This window comes from Amblyomma mixtum, chromosome 3 (genome assembly GCF_055824585.1).
Source record: "Amblyomma mixtum isolate Tamu chromosome 3, ASM5582458v1, whole genome shotgun sequence".
Taxonomy (NCBI): Eukaryota; Metazoa; Arthropoda; class Arachnida; order Ixodida; family Ixodidae; genus Amblyomma; species Amblyomma mixtum.
This window is the reverse complement of record NC_143014.1, coordinates 332,597,538-332,617,853: the sequence shown is the minus strand read 5'-3', so window position 1 is coordinate 332,617,853 and position 20,316 is coordinate 332,597,538. Positions and strand designations below refer to the sequence as shown.

General features: G+C 43.0%; 1 long non-coding RNA gene and 1 pseudogene across 3 annotated transcripts in view; one reads left to right on the top strand and one right to left on the bottom strand.

Annotated features, from left to right (window-relative positions):
- Window positions 1-20,316, bottom strand: part of LOC149355971 (uncharacterized) — a 133,405-nt gene that overhangs the window by 212 nt on the left and 112,877 nt on the right. Inside the window, exons 7-8 of one of the 3 annotated variants that reach the window (XR_016291602.1) lie at window positions 1,284-1,451; window positions 444-1,043 (exon numbers count right to left, since the gene is read on the bottom strand). This is a non-coding gene — a long non-coding RNA (uncharacterized LOC149355971). Of the gene's footprint in view, window positions 1-443; window positions 1,452-20,316 lie in introns of those variants that run through there. The other 2 variants (XR_016291601.1, XR_016291600.1) reach the window with 2 other exon arrangements.
- LOC149355972 (uncharacterized) lies at window positions 488-3,672 on the top strand (annotated as a pseudogene).

The window sequence follows — 20,316 nt, the reverse complement described above, 5'->3', positions numbered from 1 at the left end:
GAAAACAACAACCAACTTACAAAGTTGAAAGGACTTGGTTGATAAAAAACACAAAATGTACCGAGGAAGTAAAAAATGCAAAAAAAAGATAATACACAGACCATAAAATGTTTGTCTTAAATGCTTGAGGTGCAGGCTGTTAACTGTTTTCCACAAAGCATGTCACATTTAGCAATAATTGGAAAGAGGCCAAGTGCAAACATGCACGACTACACTCATGGAATGTAATGGAATTTTTATACCTTAACGTACTGGTCAAAACAGCTTTCTAAGCTGCTTTTGTAGTCATCAGCATGCATCTACAGCATTTTAGACATTTTTAGCCTCTGTAACTGCTAAAAAGGCATCATAGTGCATATGGCAGGACAGTATATCAGGATAGAGAGCCTTTCTCCTAATTGAGTTCTTCAGACAAACTGCACCTGCTAGATGCAAGCTGAAGCTGAATAATGGACACACACAGAGGAATGGGTATGGCTACTTTGCCATGTGAGCTCATTCAGATTACTATGACCAGCATCACGAGCTAGTGATCGTAGCCAATGTTCCACTTTTGTTGCTCAGACAGAAGTGGAACATTGAAACTCATCAGCAGCTGCTCTTGTGCAAGCATTATGCTTATATGGAGAAGGCCTAAAACTTGACATTGCTTCTCCATATAACATCAAACCAGCACTTCCTTAAGCATATGATAAACTAAGCAAACTGGTAAATAATACCGTCCTCGGAACCCGAAGCAGAAAAAAAGGCTTCCTTTGGTCTTGGGCAGTGGTATTTACAGTGCCATTGACTCCTATCTCTGAATTTGTCATCACTCTTGGAGGTGGTATTGACGGTGACGGTATTCTTTCAGCAGGCTCACGCGGCATGCTTTCCTGGGGAGCAAATACAGTGGCCGGTCTAGCCTGCATTTCCGTGTTGTGCCTACTGGCTGGGTTGTGAAGTTCTGGTGGCTCTTGAGGGGCCATGGCAGCAGGTGGAGGTTTACTGCAGGCATCGTGTGCCGCAGGTCGACTGCCTTTCTTGAATTAAGAGGCGTCGTTCTGAACAATGAACCACTGATGAGCAAGTGCTAGCTAGCAATAATGATACATAGATGACTCTACTTGCAACAAACCACTCTGCCTTCTCCATCCTCACAAAGGGTTGAAACTGGCATTTGTACAAAGGCACTGTCATGCCATATACAGAGAATGCTTAAAGATTATTGTCTAGGCAGTTTAAATGTGTCAGATTACCTCATGTTCTCAGTAAGGTGACCAAAAACAGAAGAAAAAACATACCTGTCTTAAAAATTCTGCTACATGGGGCCTTTTCTAGCATTTTAACTCTCTTGCAGCTTATTTTCTGCTTTCAAGTGTTCGCACTCATCACAGTCTTGGAGGAGGCCAAGCTGCTTTCTCTGGAATTTTTTTCTGCTTCAGCATTCCTGGAGTTTCACGTAGCAGTTTCTGTGACCAGAATGTTCATGCACAGTCAGCAGAAAAAGGTCAGGCTAGTTGGCCCAATCATGCATGCCTGAATTGGTAGCCCATAAAGTAACTGTAACACAAAAATCATGAGAGGCAAATGCACTGTCACTTAAATGACTGGTTTTGCACATTTTAGAATTTATTCAGCGTAACTTATGCCCGAAACTGTTAGTTTCTCCGCTAACTTTTACTGCATGCACAACACTAGGAAGCAAGCTTCGCGTCCGTATATAATGTGCGCGTTTTGCTTGACTCCAACAGTCATGTTTTCCAATACAGCAAAAAACTTTTTACATGGGGAGAAGTAGGGTTCAGAATTGATGTCTATTTCAGACTGTCTTGCACACACCAGGCACAGCTGCGTTTCACAGCTGTGCTTCATGATGTGCAACGCGTGCAGGTGCGGCTTAGGAGAGCTGTGCTTAGTCCTTTTATCACGACACCAAAACATGGTGGATGTGGTACGGAAAGGAGTGCGAAAGTGATTTTTAACTGCACTCATGTTTTCATTGCTTTAGTGAGAGAACATAATAACTGCTTATGTAAAAAATATTGCCTATCGTGCAGTTTTCTACCTTTGCATGCTCTGCTCATGCTAGCAACTTGTCTGTATAGTTGCAGGCTGCTAACTTTAGTGGGAACATATTTTTCCTTCTTGCGTCTGGGCTCGGTGAAGTACCCAGTGATCGTTGGTGAAAAAGAACCAACTTCAAGAACTGACAGCAGAGTAAGAAGCATGATGCTAGCCAAGTCATCTGGACAGCTCCATTGTGGCTTCAAAGGGCTCTCTCCACTTGCTTGCCTGCAAACCTTGATCATGTATGGAGCATTTGCCCTGATTATATGCACAGCGGGCTGGAGGGAGTCGGGAAGCAGCTGGCTGAGGCATGGTTTGGGAGAGCCAGCTCACCAGCTTGCGTTGGGGAGCCTGCCATCGTCAGGCAGGTGAACATGAGGCTGCTCAGCATGAAACCGCCACAGTGGGTAACAAGGCGGCCACGTGCTACTGAACACAGAGCACTGTGGAAAGCCAGTGAATGGAACTGGTGGCTTCTCTTCTATGCTGTGTCATGCCTTGATGGCATCTTGCCAGAGCCAAATCATGAACATTCGTGCTTGCTTGTGTCTGCTGTGTACCTTTTGCTGCAGGACAACATAGCAAGGAGCGATGTTTTGCTGGCCGTAGACTAGTGCCTTTGTTTTTTGTATGAAGGACCTGTACCTGGAAGCAGCCATTACAGTCAATGTTCATCAACTCCTGCGCATCCTGAAGAGTATCGGAGCTTGGGCCTCTCTGGTCACACTCGACATTTGTGTTTGAGTCGGGCAATGGCACATTGCTGAGGCTCATAACTGATGCAAATGGCGTGCCATTTCAAGTACTGAACGCTTTGTATTGAAACTTCAGGTGACTAACCTCTCAAATAGTCTGAACCTCTGTGCACCTGTACAAGCTCTGTGCAAACAGCTGACAGTGCCAGTGGTAGCAGAACACACCACGGACCCAATATTTCTGGGAAAAGGAATCACTGGCACTGCACTGGAGCAAGATGAACGAATTGTCTGCAAGCAAAACCTTGACTACGTGCCTGCTTCGGTGACAAGCTACCAACGTGTGGAGGTTCAAGGGCAACGAATTCATGTTATCACTTACAAGAGGGAAAAAAAAACAATTGTTTGTTTACTTGCAAACGTGGAGAGCACTATGCTTTGCTACAAATATATTAGCTACTTGGCCACTCATGTGTGTTAATGTGTGCGCATCTTGACTGTCGGCCGTATAGAAATGTGTCTCACATATAGTATTCATGCACACAGACAGCTAGAAAAGTGGCTCTGTTTTCCAATGAAGTTAAAAGGGTTTCTGTGTCCATGACAGTTGATGGCAGCCATTTTGTTACAGACATGGCAAATATGTATGAATGGGACTGATGTGTAAGTTTTTCAGAAGGTTGTGTAAATATTCATGTTTAAGGAGTTCAACTACACACGTTTAAAAAGTACACTTCGCTTGCTGTATTTCCAATGCACTGAAGAGATGTTTGGCATTTTTATTTTCTTTTCAATATGTAATGATACGACTAACATCGTTTAGTGGTGACGTGGACTTTTCTTATGAAAGACAAACATGTCAATACTTATAGATTGCTTTGTGTAAGTGGTATACATTTCTAGCCCTCTCTTTATGTTAGTTCATGATATTCCTGCACCAAATGGTGACGTTGTTTGTAAGCAAAAAATGGCCGTGTCAGTCTAGAAATGATAGGTAAAAAAAAATCTCAGTGGCCATCGTTCAGCTTGTATTATAATTACTTATGGCTACTTATCGTTTTGTGTGCTGCTCCTCATGATTAATTGCTTTTTCGGGAATTTGCTCTTACCATCAATCATTCCTTGCCATTATTTGTTTGATTTTATGCATTTGCAATTATAAGCAACACAAAAAATAATGGTGCAAAAATAAAATATTGATGAAAATGAATACCTAGTACCACATTATTCAGTTATCAGTGCAAGAAGTGAAAGTGGCTTTAATGCGAAATAATGCACATTTCTGTTCGTCTAATTTACAATCACATAACCTATGCTGCTCAAGTTTCAATAAAACAGAGAAAGCAAAAGGGGAGCCCAAAGAGCTTTCTATTAATTTACCTCTGCATCTAGTTTATGGCCTCCATTATACCATGTAGCCAGTACCTTTTTGGCAATTTCTGTCTGCACCTTGACATGGTGCCTATTGCTCGTGTTCAAAAATTGAGTCGTGATTTAGAAACCACATCTTTTTTTTGCTACCTGTGCTTATAGTTTTGGCACAAAATAAGCTTGCAAGCTGTATCGAGCACTGATAGATGCCTTTTTCCACACTGAATAAAAAAAAAATGGTCAAACCTTGCAATGCAAGTGTGGCCAGATAAATAAAAACTGCGTGACATGGTTTTTTCTCATGATTACAAAGATAGATGCATGACCGTGCAATATGAACAATTGCATTGGCCTGATATGCCCAATAGGTGTATTTTTATTGGCTCTATATGACCAATAAGTACAGGCGTATTTGACTTACACACCGTAAAGAACTTACTGATATGACCAATAGTTATTGGTTAATTGGCCCAATCCATTTTTCTATTTGTCCCATAAAAATTCAAATAAAACCAAAAGAATTCACATAGGACCCCCATAGAACCATTACAAATTCTGCATTGGACAAATTCAAATCCCTATAGAAATTTTTCCTACGGCTGCAGTGAGGTTACATGGTTCCAGAATTTTCTTGGTCCCCCTTCATTTGCATTATGAACTTCAGCCAGCCAGCAATCGGTAGACTGCTCTAGTTTAGCTTCAACGAGGACGTGCACTTGCTGTTTCTTTTCTTGACAAGATTCCCATTTTTGGTGTATTTCCTCTAGAGATAACTGTGCCTTCTTTGCTTCGCTGTGTTCCCTCAAGGCCACCCTTCATTGTTTGATGGCCTCCTTAATTTCCTTATTCCACCAGCTTCATGGCTTCCTCTTTCCCCTCCAGTGGTTTACCCCTTTTACTTGTTTCATTTTTGTACTAATTTGCTGTTTCAACTGAATATAATCCCACTTTTCCATTAGGCATTTCTATATTGTTTCCTCTATGCCTGCTGCTCTTAGTTCGTCCTTTGATTTTGCGTTTTCGTATTGTCTTCTCTGCATTTCTCTTTTGATCAGGGCTCCGAACTGCAGACTAATACATGTATGATCAATTTCCAGACTGTACTCCCCCTCTTCGTCTACTTCCATTCTTGCAAACTTGCTGCAGATTCCCTGCGACATTAGGCAGTAGTCAGTGGTGTTCTGCCTGTTACAAAATTCTCGCAAGATTTGTACCCCACATTTAGTTACTCTATTCACAATAACTAGGTCATGCCACTCACAGATGTCTACCATTTACTTCCCGTTACAATCTGTGTACCCATCCAAATCCTCACTGTGGCCATTCATGTCACCCAGCAGAATAATATCGGCACAGTCTCCAAACTGTTTTATATCGTCACGTTTTATATCATCAAGACACTTGACTGGAAACTTGTTTTCTGGCCTGCATTTACGCCTGTCCCTATGCCTTGCTATCTCCTTTTACCAGCAGTTGCTCCTGATACCCAGACGTGTTCTTTGCTAGTTGATTTTATTCTTTGCCAATTTCTTCATTAATGTATCAGCATACCTACCCCTGCCCTCTTCTTCGTTGTTCTGTTGCACCCTTCCCAGACGTAGCCATGAATATTTGGTGGATCCTCTAGATCTCTGAGATGTGTCTCGCACAGGGTGTACCTACCTAATTCATGGTCTTTTAACTGCTATTGTATTTCTGACCATTTTGGTCTCCTTCTACTTCCTTGCATGTTTATGTAACTGATTCTGATGTTAAATTTCTTTTGGGTAGTTTTCTCACTGGGCCTCCTACTGCCAATTTTGTTGGGCTCAGCCTGGTTATTACACATTCTTCTTCTCATCCACCTATTCCTGTGCCCAGAGCCGTCGTGGACGTCATAAAAAAAGCTACTGCCCAGCCAGCCAAATGCCAGCCGATTTCTGCTCCTATCCTTCCACTCAGTTGGTTGCCATCTGGTGTAAACGCTCTGCCAAAGCCTGCTCCATGCACTTCCTTATTTATGTCTGCCACTTGAAAGCCTTTCTCCTGGCTTAATTTCCTTACCTCCAAGGGTCACCACATCCTTGTCAGGCTCTCTGTTCCGTTCTTGCACCTCCACTACTGTGCACACCACAATCTGCACACTTGCTGTCCCATTGCCCTTGTGCTGTCAACTCCCTCAGCTAATCTTTCCACCACTTGTGCAGCGTCACCATCGAGGACATCATTTAGCCCCGCCAAATGGCATAACCATAAATATTTTTAGGGGTATTATACGCCGCTGGTCAACAAATATAGAGAGCCTGTGCCCTAACAATATCTTAATTTCTCTGCTTTACTAAAGCCGAAGGGTTAGTGTTTTCGTTCACTCTAAAATCAACATAAAAATACGAGTGCACGCATGACTCCGGGGGCTTTATTCGTAAAGAACATTTATTTTCTTCCAAAAAAAAACATCATATAAAAAATAGCCGCTAATTACAATTTTTGCACATACTATACAACAACAAAAAAGTTTCTGCTCTACATTAAAATGAGCAACTGCAAACAAATGGTATCTGTCGAAACTTCTACCCAATGCATGCGAACCTAGGCCCAGCCGCAGAGACGCTTTTAAAAAAAGCACTTTTTATTTTTGCAATCGTTTTGTGATCATTTGAGGACAATGCACAGGATGATAAAGTAGGCTGTTGTGAAAAGGTACCTTTAATTGGGTGAACTTTGCCTACAATTAAAAGGAGTGCCATATGCCGTGTCATGGTGAAGAAGAGTGGCTCTCTCTGCACTAACTTCCACTTCCTATTATAGCGACGTGACAATGTACATCAATCATTTTGAGAATAAACCGACACCCTTCTTATTTTCACTTTACATTTTAGTATATTGATGCGCTGTGTAAATAGTCTGCACGAAAAAAAGGCGGAAAGGAGGGGGTAGAGGGGGACGCAGTGGTCGGAAAACTTCGAGGGGTGTTCTGACACTGAAACACCCCCCTGGCTACGCCCATGCCACCTGTGCATAGCTGTTACTCCCCAAACCTGCTTGACCTACTTTCTTATTGTTTTCCCTGCCAGTGCTGGCCCCATTCACGTGGCTTCTGGTGGCAGTGTCAGCCATTTCTGCTTCCATGTGACCAAGCTGTTCTTGAAGATTCGCTTTTCTGCCTTCTCAACGTCTAGCTGTGCTTCTAGAGCATCCATACGCATTGCTAGTTTGGTGTTTTCTTGGCCAATGCTATCCAGGCGTGCACTTAATACACAATATTTGCACATAGAATCCGCACTTTTAGCCTTCTCTGCCGGGTGTTGATGGATTGCCTCGACACCCATGGTCAATAAATTAAACCGCCATCAGTAAGCACCCGAAAAGCGGGTTCTATCGTTCTAAACTAAAAACATGCTTTTCCAACGGACTGAAAATCACTTCAACCTACAAAATCAGAAAAAAATATTTCATTCCTTGAGTCATTAGAACCAGGCAATGCTATACAGAATACAAAGCATTAGTTAGGAAACACTAAAAATATCAAGTGGTTTTTATTGTAATTGTTGCAGTTTTGCAGTAAAGTGTAAAAAAATTGACAAATGAAACTAAAGTAATAGTAACAAGGAATTTTAAAAAGCCTGGCAACAAGCAGCAGCAGAAATTTCTACAGATTTCTAATTTTAAATTCTGGAACTGGAAACTGCCCTATGTTAAAACTAAAGCACATGGTGTCTTCGGTTGATGCCACTCATGCGAGTTTTAGCTCAGTGCTCCGGAAATCAAACTTAGCTTCACTGGACTTGACATGGCTGGTACTATACTATACTATTCGTATACATGTTGCGGTCGAAGTTTTCAAGACTTACCCCTGAAGCCAATAAGCAGATGTGCATGTGCATACTCTACTGGCTTCAGAAGTGTGCCTCTTTATTTGCATGCCAGTATTGTTAACTTGATCCAACAATCAGTTAATTCATTACAGTAACTTTATGAGAATAAAATATAATTTAAAAACCTTCTGCACAAAGTGCATTTCGCTTTTGCTCGATGAAGGACCCCATGTGTGATTGAGCAAAGAAATGCTACTTAAGTTTTTGATCTGGCTGCCTAAAAAATTCAGTAGATCTTAGTGGTAGGCTAGTTGGCCACTCATTCCTTTTGTGTCATCCTCTGTGCATCGAATTTTCAATCAACAAAATTTACTGCACCTGAAGACACATACACCTAATTTTAAACCACCCGCCATTAGCAGGAAAGCTTTTGAATGCCATATGGCACTAAAACAGTTTTCGATCATTATTGTCAGTTGAGAATTAATAAAAAGCAAAGTGCACAAATATGCTAATGCTTGTTTTGAAACCATACCAGGGCAACTTCTGCAGCTATAGTGTGCATGACTGCCATTGCTATGCGCTGCCACTGCAAGCTTAACTCTTGGCTTCAAGCGTTCCCATTTGGCCAAGCCGCTCGGTCCATATTTGTTCCATATAGTGTAGCATTCACTGCTATAAAAGCTGGGACATGTGTGACTGGCTGTGGTGGGATTTTGTTAGCCACACACATCTTTTGTGGCACCTTAACCATTCCTGCAGCTTTGCCGATAGTCACTGAGTGATAGCGACTGTCAAGGATGGACATAGCACAATCTGAGGCAAGATTATTCTTAGTTTTTGTTTTAAGCCTCTTCGTAATCTTATGTAAATGGTGGGTGACATTTATGTATTTGTGTTTTAGAGCTCATCTCGCGATTGTTTTCAGACCTTGAAGTCCTAGAATGCTTTTTCTTTCTACATGTGCCTCCAGTTCTGCATACAGCTGCGCCAGTTAATGGTTGTGCCTACTTAATCCTCTCATTGTGAAGTGCGTATTTTAACACCCTCTGTGTCTACTTGTTCATATGACAACTATTATTGTTGCACGGGCTGTATCCTCATCATTTCGTTATGACACATGTTTGTCGTCACTGAAAAGACGTGTGTACATGTCAGCTATTTCTCGGCTCCATGAATGGTATCAAGCTGCTGCTCTTTGTTTCGGGAGCCGGTGTTGCTACGAATTCAAATTCGCCCTTGACGACGCTTGTTGGGCTGTAGTTTTCAAACTGAATTATATCACACTACAACCACCGCAGCAGTTACGGTGCTCCACTACTAAGCTGAGCACCCTGAATTCAATCCTGGACATGGCAGCCGTGTTTCGGTGGAGGCGATATACATAAGGCACCCATGTGCTATGTGCTAGCTGTGTGTGTTAGTGCATGGTCAAAAACCCCATGTGATCGAAATTAATCCTGAGCCCTCCACTACTGCGTGCCCTCTTAGCCCACTTGGTGCTTCGGAATCAAGTTAAATACCACTACATTTTTTAATCTCACCCTGTCTTTCGCAGGTTAACAGCTTCTCTGTCTGGCCACGGATTCTGACCTCTGAATGCTTTGTGTTGCAAGCCCCAGCATGAAGGGTATATTGTTTGGTCTGCTCTTATATATTTCTACCCATTTCCTGCGACATGCATACTGGTGAAGATTGACTCTCCGAAAGGTAGGTAAAAAGCATGCTTGCGTCTTACAATTGAGGAATGGCAACAAGGCACAAAAAAGTATTCAATGAATTATCTCACTAGCAGAGACTCCGGCACTTAAAGTCAACAGTGAGAGAATCTTAATTTTTCCAGAGCCCATTGCCTGAGCCACTTCAATCTGCAGATAAAGGAAGGCCAGGGTGTTCAACATCAGCAGCCTTTGCGGCAGAATTCCTCTGCTCAAATGAGCAACATTCATGTGTGCAAGAAAGTACGGTGGAGTAGGTCAGATTCTTTCTCAACAGTTTCATTCAGAGCAGCAAATGCTTGTAGCTTTTGTTACATCAGAAAGCTATACTATAGTGCCAACAAGTGCATAGGTAATATGACCCCTGAAAGCATGGAAACTTTTTGACCATCTCGGTTTGTCGAAATAGTGTTTCACACACTGTTGTGAGCCAACTCTTAAAAAAACTTCAAGCTCATAACTGCTGTTCATGTTTTGCAGATTTACATTTAGATGTTAGAACACCACTTGCAACTCCTAGGAGTGCAGATGCTATCAGTGTGTTTTCTGGAAGGTATGTACAGATAGTGTTGCAAACCTGTCTGAAGACTGTCCTGTTGTCAGTTTTGGACACTTCATGAGTGCCATTGCAAGAAAAACTTGTTTTTTTTTTATTGATGAGGTGCTATTGACAAAAAGCTCTGCAAATCAGCAATGGCCTATTTTAGAACAAATGATATTCAGGTAGTGGTATGTTTATTGTGGGCTTTTATTATGGCTATGCAAAGCCAGAGTCTACTGATACCTTTTCGTGTCTGCTTGTGGGCAAAGTATGTAACGTGATGCAAAATGAACTGTGTGTCAGCGGCAGGCAATTAACTGTATTTTTTTGCTGTGCGCCACCGCATGCTTTTGTTCCTGGTGTAAAAACTCATTGTGGGTATTTTCTGCTGTACAAAGTGTGCTGAAAACGGAGGGTATGGGATCGAAGGGGTTTTTTTCATTGGCAGAAAATTACTTCCTCGCACAGGCGATGATTTTAGCTCTCAAGTGCTGAAGAAACACCATGCAAAAGACACCCCCTCAAGAAGCTTCCAGTTGGCATAGTGTCTACTTTCCCCTTGATTTATTTGCACATGGTCAGCATAGGAGTGACTAAGAAGTTACTTGTTCTGTGCTCAGACCGTCGCCTGTACTACTGCGCACCACCCTTCATGTATATAACTTTTTTATTGGAGGCCTTGCTTAGTTTGAGGAGTCACTTGTGTTAAGTTTGGTTTGCTGTGGTTTAGGGGGTTTAACTTCCAAAGCACCTCTGGCTATGAGGGACGCCGCAGTGAAGGGTTCCGGAAGTTTCGACCACCTGGAGTTCTTTAATGTGCACTTCAATCGCACAGTACACGGACCTCTGGAATTTCGCTTCCAGGGAAATTCGACCGCCGCAGCCGGAATCAAACCCGCGTCTTTCAGAGTTTTCATGGCCACAGCGATCTCACAAAAATGTCGTTCGTGGTAAGCTACTGTGTTGCGTGCTTTTCTTTTGTATGCAAGCCATATTGTCCTGAAGTCTGTTTCGCTTTTAAAACAGTATGAGCATTTTTATAGTCTTTCGCAGTGCTAACTGAATTTCTGCAAGCTCTTCATGCATTTTTATAGTCTTTCGCAGTGCTAACTGAATTTCTGCAAGCTCTTCTTTGTACATGTCTTTGAATGGGTATGCAAACGATCTGCTGCGCTACTTTGCTACGTGTTTCGGTACATTGTATGGTCATGCTCAGATACGCGACAGTGTGCATGGGTTGATCACCTGCGAGACATTGTTTTGTTGCATGGTTGCTTGGACAACCTCAGTGCCTTTTCTGAAGAAAACTTCCAGCACCAGCTGAAGTCTTCTCCGAAGTGGAAAAACACCACTTGATCTGAGTAACAGGATTCATGAGCTTGTGGCCAAAAGAGAGCTGTGCATGTCATGTGTACCAATTATGTCCTCTTGTAATGTCATTCTCAAGGATCATCATGAAGGTGGTCCAATGCCAGCAACTTGCAAGGGCTCAGAAAATCTTACAGCAGCCTCTCCAGGTTTCATCCTCAAATGTAGCACTGGTGACAACTGCTGCATGCTTTTAAATAGTAGTCCTAATCTTTAATTTTGTGTTTGATGAGGATTGGCAGAGAACTGTAGCAGGCAAAAGACCTTTTTTCTAAGTGTGTGAAATCGTCGTAGCTTGATGTTCTCAGGGTTCACAATCTATCTGAGCCATTGGCATGGCACTTGACAGATATCAAATGCAAGTTTGTCATCTTGCCTTGCCAGGAACACTATCAGTGTATGAGATACTACCGTTGCTTCATTCACACGCCCACGTGTAGTTGTCTGCATTTTTTTATGCACTTCGTCCTGTCTTTGTCTTGTTATGCCATGCCAGAGTGTCTTGGAAAGATTTATAACTGGGGTACAACACAATCTTCTTAAGCTTCATTCTTAATGTTATACCTCTGGCACACTGTGATGTCCTTGTTTTTCGGACTTTTATAAGTTTTCGTTGATGTTCTATGACCAGCAGAAATGCACAATATGTTCCACAGCAAAAGAAAATATAGACGTCTTGCATGTGTTAGTAACAAAATAACTGTGTAACAGTTTTTGGCATGCATTAATGTGCAAAATCTTCAATGCTACAGCTTTTCCAATGCACTTTCTTGATCAAGGGCGTTTGGGTAAACGCATTACAATAGTACTTGAAATCATGCAGAGATGTAAGTCATCCATGAGGCAAACTGCGGGTGTTGATCTTTGCAGTAGCCTGGTTTTTAGAAGGTGACAGTGTTGCTGTGGTTCCTGCAAGCTGGCTGTAGACAGCTCTGGCTGCTTGTGGCCGCACCGTCTACATGGCAAACTACTGATGCAAGCAGTACTAGAGCATTTTGAGGCCCTGGACTCACCTTTTGTGCTCCATGAAGCAGTCATCCTTACGATTGAATGTAAGGCTTTTTTTCAGTTGCATGTCAGTATTACAGCAGCGGTGGCCTAGTGGTCTGAGCATCCGCATCGCATGCGGGGGGTGCGGGGTTCGTTCCTCAGTGCCACCGGGTGCCCACCGGTGATGCAATGGGTACAGGCTTTCCCCTGGTCTGGTGCTCGGCTTATCTGGGGTGAAATGCTTGGGAAATGGGTGTTTGGCCTCACTTTGTGTAGAAGAAAAATACCCTGTGTCATGGCACTCTTTGGCAGCAGATGCCCTTGCACCATAAATATCCATCATCATCATGCATGTCAGTATTCATCTGAGGTACTGAGCATTCAGAATGTTGTTTTTGTACACCTAAATGGTTGCTGTTTTGTAAGCAAGGGAAGATATGTTTCTCATGCATTCTGATTTATCTTTGAGTGCTTTTGCAGCTTTGTACCTAATGGCATGGGCACGGCTATCCAGAGCAGAGGAAACAGACCACACTCAGTCATTGGAAGATGATGATGTGGTGAATTGTAGTCGCAGCTGTGCACAGTCTTAAATGAGTTCTTGTTCTTGGTGATCAGTAATTTGACATGTGCATCCTCTTGCCAAAGGCGGTTTCATCTTGTGTCATGTTTACTTATTTATTAGAATGCCCTCAGGGTCGACAGGGCGTTATGGAGGGGGATGGGTGTAACAAAAAGAAAATTATACATACCAAAAGAAGTACGGGCAAAAAGCAAAAATCATGATGTAGATGCTTGTTCACTGGTGTATATATATGTATACTGGTGATGAGTGTCTTGAAGGATGACGTGCCTTCAGTGCAGGTAATATGGGATGGAAGGCAGTTCTGGTCAATGTTAGTCTTCCATAAGAAAGAATTAAAAAGCACATTTGTTTAACAAATAGGGATGACAACTTTATGCAGATGGACAACACATCATGACATGCATGGGACTGGAGAAAAAAATTCCTGTTTTAGTCTCTGGTTATGAAAGCAAATGCTGTGGAAAAAACTGAAGGATGAAATGTTTCTATGAACTGCAAGATTAGTTGGACCACGTTTCGATTTCATTAAACACTGGCGGTGCGAGAGTAATTAAAAATGAAGCAAGCTGACCAATTCTGAACCGGCTCTGTAGCGTCGATTAAAGTGAGTTGTGCGACATCCCATATGAACGATGCATATTGTAACTTAGGCCATATAAGTCTTTGGTATAAAAGTAAGTTCAGATGGGATGAAGCCTGATAGAAGTTTCTGCATATGTAGTCAAGGGCATGGTTTGCATTATTAGGGACATACTTGAGCATGCACCAGGGTAAGTTGTTAGTGGTGTGAACATCAAGATATTTATAGTATAAGATGCTCTGTAGTGAAGCTCTATTGATCTTGTAATGAAACCTTTTGGACAGGTTAGATTGGCATGAGATGAACATCACTTTACACTCTGGTGGGTTAAAAAAAATACACCATCGCTAATGCCAATAAAGATGTTATCAAGATCGGACTGCAGGAGGGAAGTATATTTCTCTTTTTCAAACTGGAAGCTCATTAATATTTATTAAAATAAGTAAAGGACTCAGAACAAAGCCTTGGGCAACACCAGACGTTATGGCACAAGGTGATGACAGAGAGTCATTAGCTGATACAAACTAAGTGTGGTTATTCAAAATATATTCAATCTGTTTGAAAAGATTAGGGTCAATATTCAGGAAACCTATTTTAAGAAAGAGTAACTAAGTGATGTGAATCCTTATTGAAAGCATTGGCAAAGTCGAGAAAGGTCCAGTCGGTTAGTAAAGCGCTGCCTAAATACGATGCTGAGTGTGCAGTAATCGTGTGGCAGTGCATCATTTTTTATATTCACTGTAGCTTTGACATAGCGAGAGCAAAGCACAATATTTAATTGCCACACTATAAGTGGCAGTGGCTTGTGAGAAGTCTTGCAGAGGGGAGTAGTGATTGTGAAGAAAATCTAGTTGATTCCAAATATCAGTAGTGTAAAACACTGTTTAGCATGTGAGTGCAGTAATTAAACGGGAAAGTTTTCGAAGCGATGCTACCTGCGTACACCAGCACAAATCCACATAGTCATGGGCTTCTCTTATTCCAAGCAGTGGCCGTGGTAGGCAGCAATAGTTCTCAAGGATAATCTCTTCCTCTGGTTCTTCTGATGAAAGTAGCGTTGGCGACCTACCATGCTATCCGCCAACCTATGTCCAATTGATGGGGCTGTGGTGCTACCATTATCAATATGTTTGCATTTTTGCAGAAGTCGAAACATACACATGTGCATGGCAATGTTAAGAGCATCATACTTTGAGGTTCTCATGGGTTTATATTATCTATAACTGCAGCCAAAGAAACTGCCTAAAGCACCTAAAATTTCTGTTGAGCCCCAGGTGAACTGGTCCAAGCCTCAGAAAAGCTACACTGAGTTCATGGCCTTAGCACAAGTAGTTAGTATGAAAGACATGCTTCTTGATTTTAAATATTCTTTATTCTTCTTGCATGTGCTGGGTGCAGTTATACCTTCTGCAACTAGTCCTTTTGCTCCACATGCTACTCTAAAACACAGGTGCCTTATGACTGGTGAAACAGGGACAATTGTGCAGACATGTCTTGGCCATCCCTACCGGAGCTGCATACACCTGCAGTCACCAAGCAGGTACTGCATGCCCTAAGTCCCGAGCCTATTGCTAATCGAGCAAAAGGCGAAACTCTGAAACAGGGCCGAGGCCTGCAAGTGCCTTGGCCATCAGTACCGAAGCATTGCACTCCTTCAATACTGAGCACTCACTGCACATCCCGTGTCCTGCTGGTCGAGCACTAGACCAGGAACTGGTTTGCATCGAAGACGAGCTAGTTATTGCAATGCTGAAGACCTTAATTGACACCATGCATATGCTGTTTTCCAGCCTGCACATGCCAGATGCACAAAATGCAGTGCAGGGATGTGTTTAATCTGGTTCTCACAGTTCTTCGGCAGCTGGCACAAAGGCTCCTCCAGTGTCATCATTCCAAAAAGTTGGGTGTCTCACCTTGTCATCCGTATTATCAACCGCAAAGGCAAGCAGCCTTGTTTAACTGTGCAAGACCTACATCATATGAATGCCTTGTGTTTAACGATTTAAGACTGTCACTGTACTGTACGAACGTCACAGCGCTCCGCTGCCCTCAAGGTGCACACCACATCTGCGGCGGCTTGCGACTTTTAGCATGCATGTCTTTGCTTGCCATGTTTGCTCCGGACCACATTCCTCTACTACTTCTTTTGCTTTTACGTGCCCTCTCCCCCAGTACAGGGTAGCCAACCGAAACATCCTTCTGGTTAACCTCCCTGCATTCCTTCTACCACTTTTCTGTCTGTCTCTCTCCAGGTGGGTTTTCGTATTGTTTACTTCACAAGTTGAAACAGGCCTTCATAACCTACCATGCAAGCCACCATTGTATTACCTTTCAGGCAGTGGGGCTACCATTACAAATACAGTGTGTTCTGCAATTAAACGCGCACCGTAGAATACACCTCACAGCTAAAACAGTGAATTGTTCGTGCTCAAATTTTACACAGAAATGGCATTTGTTCGGCAGAATTGTTTTATACCACACTTGTTTGAGGCACTTGCCTGATTCGGTAAGAAAAAGTTGGATATTTGCATCGTCTACGGGGACAACCTAACGAATCAGGCCGCTTTCTCAACGATTGCACTATGGGTGCCATCTCGTTTTTAGGCCAGGGAGACTCAGCAAAATGAGGTGGGGAATTGCTTTGCAGGAGGTTTGACGATGGTGTACCACGAAAGTCTTCAGATTTAGTGCAGTTTTGGCCAATATAAGCTTTTTGTGGTCATTGATAAAGCAATTGCTCAAGAGTCTTCGAATATCCCGCAAAAGACCCCCATCCTTCTCCTAGTCTTCATGGTTGACTAACAAGATGGTACCAGCAGTGCAATCGCTTAGACAGCCACCTGTTTCGTTTCGTTGTCGCCGCAGATGATGCGGATATTTGGCTTCTTGGTATTGATTCACGCAAGTACCCCAAAAAGTGTTGCATAAAACAATTCTGCCAACCAAACGCCATTTCTGTGCCATAGCTGAGCTCGAACAATCCACCGGTTTAGCTGTGAGAGAAGCATTCCACGGCGCGTGTTTAACTGCAGAACAGTCAGTATGCTTTCACTTTTCCAGAAGTAAAAAAACGCACATACATGCATGGCAGTTTTAACTGCATGTTGTTTAGAGGTTCTTCATGGGCTTTACATTATCAAAAATTGCAGCCCAGAAAAGTCTGCCCAAAGTACCAGCAAAGTTCCTAGGAGCACCAGCCAAACTCATCCAAGCCCTAGGAAGGCCACATAGAGTGCAGCATCTGTACATGTTCAAGATGAAGCCAGAGGCTCAAGCACAGGCAACCAGTATGAATAACTGGTACTCGATTTGAAACATTCTTTTCGTGTGTGCGAAGTGCAGCTCTACCTTTAGGTGGGTTTTGTATTGTTTGCAGCATAAAGTTGATAGGGCATTTTTTAACCATTGCTTTGGTTACAGATGTAATTTCTTAATTTCAAAACTGCTCTGTCATGCTAATGGAAATGGAAGTAATTAAACATCAAAGTGAGAAAATTTTGGGGATTATAAACATTCCCAAGTAGAACAAAGCTATTGAAATGTGACTACCCTCAAAAGATATGGAGAGCATTGAAAGGCTGGAGTGGCAGCTTGCCACACCTTGTGAGAAAAATTTTGGTACAGAATGCAGCATGTTCCCTGGTAAATTGGCAGAACTACCATATGTTGTAGTGACCATTTTATATAATTTTGTGTGTACCAGAGATTCAAGCAGATTCAAAAGCATTGCTGTCAGGCTGAACTAAAAGGAAAAAAAGTTGAGGGTGGATGGTTACTGGCAGTACCAATGGCTTGTCGCAAGCAGCACAAATGGTATTCATGTTTTTAATGCCTCTTTGCTTAAAACAACAGGTAGAGCTTTAGAAATACTTCCAACTAAATATTTTTTTTACCACCAGTCAAATTAAGTTCTCACTACATCACAAAGGCACACATCGGTGCTCTCCAGATAATTACTGTTGTCATGAGCTAACCATGACGGAATGGCATGTGCACATTTTCTGTTCTCATCATTCCGCTTAAGCTTTACTCATTCTCAACTGCATGTCCCCTCCCATACTTTTCATGTTACCTTGGCAGAGAACTGGTTGTCTGTTCAGTGCATCTTTTCCTAGCCCATTTATTATCAGATAAATTGCCATCTAATACTCATTTTTGCTGTTAGCTTTATTGCTCTTCTACCCCTCAACAGTGGACAAAACAAGTTTCTGGTGTGACCTTTTTTTTCCAGTGCTGTGAAAGAAATGTCATCAGGTCAGTAGTTATAAAATATTGTTTAGGTAGCTGGTCGGCTTTTGTAAAAAATTCTCACTATTGCATTAGTGAGATTGCTGTGCTCTCATGCTTTGGGCACAGTGTTAGACACAGTGCATTATACTGAAGTGAAATATGAAATTGTTTTGCATATCTCCATCTTTTTGCTTTTTATTCAAAAACATTTGCACTTTACGCGTTACATGGAAGAGGACGAAAACGGTGCTTGATCTGTTGTCTCCTCAGCTCCGTAACTTGGCTAGGTTTTGGCTATTTTCCGCTGCAGCCGGCGATCCTGGCTGTTCCTGCGGCAACCGCTGCTGGTTCCTGTGGTCGGTCAGCGGTTTTTCGGCCGTTTCTGCAGCTTGGGATCGTCCACCCATTGCCGTGCTGTAGTTGGCCGTGGCACCTTCCCTCACAGGGAAAACACTCGGTTTGTCCGGCCTGCGGTGCTCGGAGACTCAGGTGGGCCGTTTCTTCGCACTCCCGCATGCGGTCGCGGACCTCGCTGGCTCCCTTTTCTGGTGTGCTGGCCTTTTTTAGCTGTGTTTTTCGTGACGCTCAGTCTCTGGGCCTCGTCCTGAGGCTTAGCCCTAGCAAGGCATAGGACCCCCCCCCCCCCCCAGGTCTCCAGTGTTCACAATTCTCCACCGAGTTTTTTTAGAAAGAGGACACTCCATGTGTTGATGGAACTGTACGAACAGGCCTGGGGTGCGGCCTGATCTCGGTGAATAGAACCGACAACGCACTTTCTCAACAGAGCAGGATTTGGCCACCCAACCTTCTATGAACAACCCAATTAATCCTCAGCCCCCAGTGCCTGCGGAGCAGCTGACCGGGGTGGTGGTCAGACCTGTGACGCAGCGGAGAGTGCTAAGAATCTTTGGCTCCGGACACGCCTACATTGGAAACTGAACCTAGCAAAGTTTAATGCAAGAACCTTAATCAGTGAGGCTAGTTTAGCACTGCTGTTGGAGGAATTAGCTGGTATTAATTGGGATGTCATAGGGCTTAGTGAGGTTAGGAGGACAGATGAGGCGTATACAGTACTAAAGGGTGGGCACGTACTGTGCTAGCGTGGAATAGCAGACAGGCGAGAACTAGGCATGGGATTCCTCATCAAACAGCATAGAGCTGGCAACAAACAGGAGTTTTATAGTATTAACGAGAGGGTGGCAGCTATCGTAATTAAGCTTAATAAGAGGTATAAGCTGAAGGTGGTGCAGGCCTACGTGCCTACATCAAGCCATGATGACCAGATCATTGAAACTTTCTATGAAGACGTGGAATCGGCAATGACCAAAGTAATAATCACAGTACACTGTACTCACGGGCGACTTCAATGCGAAGGTAGGCAGGAAGCAAGCTGGAGACCAGGTGGTAGGTGACTATGGCATAGGCTCTAGGAATAGCAGGGGAGAGTTATTAGTAGAGTTCGCAGATAGAAATAATTTATGCATCATGAATACCTTCTTCCGCAAACGAGCCAACAGGAAGTGGTCGTGGAAGAGCCCCAGTGGTGAGACTAAAAATGAAATCGACTTCATACTGTGCGCTCACCCTGGCATCATAAAGGATGTGGAGGCCCTCGGAAAGGTTCGTTGTAGTGACCACAGAATGGTAAGGTCACGTATTAGCTTAGATTTGAAAAGGAAACGGGGGAAATTAGTGAAATGGAAGTCTATTAACGAGTTAGCATTAGGAGGGAAAGTAGAGGAATTCAGGATTTTGCTACAGAATAGATTTTCCGCTTTAACTGAAGATGACGACCGCAATGTTGAAACTATGAACGATCGTCTCACAGATATCATTACAGAGTGCACCGTAGAAGTAGGCGGTAGGATGGTTCCACAGGATACTGGGAAGCTATGTCAGGAGACTAAAGATCTGATTAAGAAATGGCAAAGCATGAGGACGGCTAACTCCATAGACAGAATAGAACTGGTAGAGCTGTCGAAGTTAATAAATAGGCGGAAGGCAGCCGACATCAGGAAGTTTAACATGGAGAAAATCGAGCAAGCTCTGTAGACCGGAGGTAGCCTAAAAGCAGTGAAGAGAAAACTAGGCATAGCTAAACTCCAGATGTATGCAGTAAGAGACAAGGAGGGCAGTGTCATTAGCAATACGGATAAGATAGTTAAAGTAGCCAAATAGTTTTACACAAATCTATACAGTAGCGATTGCATTCAGAATGTTACTGAGAGAGGCAGTAGAGCACAGCAATGCGACATTTCGCCAGTAACGAAGGAGGAAGTAAAGAAAGCCTTAGGAACAATGCAGAAGGGAAAAGCAGCTAGTGAGGATCAGATAATAGCAGATTTGTTGAAGGATGGAGGAGAGATTGTGCTCGAAAAACTAGCCACCCTGTAT